The sequence below is a fragment of the Fulmarus glacialis genome, unplaced genomic scaffold, assembly GCF_000690835.1.
Source record: "Fulmarus glacialis isolate BGI_N327 unplaced genomic scaffold, ASM69083v1 scaffold30280, whole genome shotgun sequence".
Classification (NCBI taxonomy): Eukaryota; Metazoa; Chordata; class Aves; order Procellariiformes; family Procellariidae; genus Fulmarus; species Fulmarus glacialis.
In genome coordinates, this window is record NW_009187612.1 from 31,523 (window position 1) to 33,621 (window position 2,099).

The window sequence follows — 2,099 nt, forward strand, 5'->3', positions numbered from 1 at the left end:
TACAACCAAACCTTGAACAGTGGTGGTGTTTTGCAAAAAAAGAAAGAGGAAAAAAAAAAGAAAAAAATATTATTTTGTAATCCAGGATTTTGCTCTCAATAATCCTGTCTTTTAGGTGTTGGTACTAAATTATATGCGATCAAAATGTACCTAAGAATTCAGCAATAGCTCTTCATATACACTCTTTTTTTTTAACGGTTGGTTCTCTTTTTTCCCCTCCTTTTTTCTACTGTGCAATACTTGGTTAAAATATATATATATATGTTCCAAAAGAACTGTTGTTCTGAAATATCTAATGAACTATGCATTTGCTTTATTACAAGCAAAATATGATACTGTTCTACAACAAAAGTTCTTCCCTGTAGGTAGTTATTCTTATGTGTCAGACTAAATGCATAAATGGTCCACTGATTGAAAATGTTGAAAATAGACACACATGGTTCATATTCAATCAATTAAAATTTAAACATAGTTATTTCACTGATAATGGCTTTATTATCCTGAAACATAGCATTTAAGTGCAAGTTTATTTTACTCCTTCACATAAAGCCTTTCCAAAAAGAACGTGCGCTGGGAAATGTTTGTATTTCGATTGGTAACCTGCAATTAGTCTACTTGGTTAAAAGCATTTATTAATTGAAACTATATAGAAGGTAAAGTTGTGTCATGAAATACTTTGTTCAAAGGCAGTTGAAAGCCAAGTGAATGATGAATTCATTATATAAAACATAATGTTTTGATTAAATGGATTCTCTTGCATTTAAGTTCTGACACTGATAGTGTTAAGCCATCTCAGATGACTGTCTGTTTTAACAATAGTATTATATTAACAGTTTAAATATAGCAATCTAATGCAATATGATTTAGTTTTAGTGTACTCTAACATATTTAATGTTCCAGTTCAGTAGCTGTACAAGCTTCAAACAATAGTATCCACAATCACTAAAACTTGTCGTCTTTTAAAAAAAAAAAAAAAAGTAAGTTTCTCTGCATGAAAAGGAAGGAGTAGAACATGATATTGATAGATTTAACCATTTTTCAGCTCAGACTAACCCTGTGACAGTAGTGGTCTGATTTGACCACTGATATAAAGAGCAGTTGTTGAGGACCAAGAATATAATGGAAAAAGCAAAATGTGTGGACTTTTGACACTGTTTGTTTAGTTTGGCTGTAGTTAAAAGACCAGTAACTATTGGTGTTTTTTGTTTGTTTTTTTTTTTTTTTTTAAAGACAAATTCATCTCAAGAGGTGGCTGTGGGAATGGGGACTAGAATGTGCCTTTATTGACTCTCCTAATTTTGTTGCAGGCTACTTGGAGAAGAGTCTTAGATTGCGTGGTTTTTAGAGCTTAGCTGCAGGTTTTGAATCTTTAATGAAATTCTTATTTAAAATATTAAAGCATTGATTTTAATAGACATTAATGAAACACTTCAGTTTACTGTTAGTTGCTCAACTTCTGTTTTCTTGGCTTTCATGATGTCGTTTCTTGAGTTGTCATTGTTTTACTTTATAAAAACACTTTGAGGTTTCCCACAACTGTAAAACTGGCTTTGTCGTAGACAGGCTAAGTGATGTTGCTGTTGCTTAAGGTATGATGTTACTTACACCTGCTGAAGGTGCAGTGTGGTGTTCAGACCAGCCTGAACTGAGCTCCTCTCTGAGGAATTTAAACAGTGCTGCTAACAGTGGTAAAAACCATAAAGATATTTTGAAAAAGCATGTAGGAAATATTTTGTTCAGGGCAGATAAGATCTGGTTTTTATTTAAAAAAAAAAAGGTTTTGTGAAGATGAAAATGTTTTTAACAGGTAAGGTAGGGGTAGGAAATGCAAGATTTTTTTCCCTTTGCAGAACACTTTTCTATGTTTTAAATGCATTGTTTCTCTTGGAGCAATTTCTTTACTAAAGAGCCTTACTGTTCATGGGATTTAATTTTTGTCAAACTGACCCAGAAAATAATTTTAAGCTGAACTTTTTCCTCATTTACTGCTTTGTGCTTTTAAGTGACATTAAACAAACCTGAAATCTTTCCCTTCTAAAAATTATTTTGGCTGTTTTCATTTGGTGTCTTTTTCTGAGACGTAAATGGAACTCGAATGT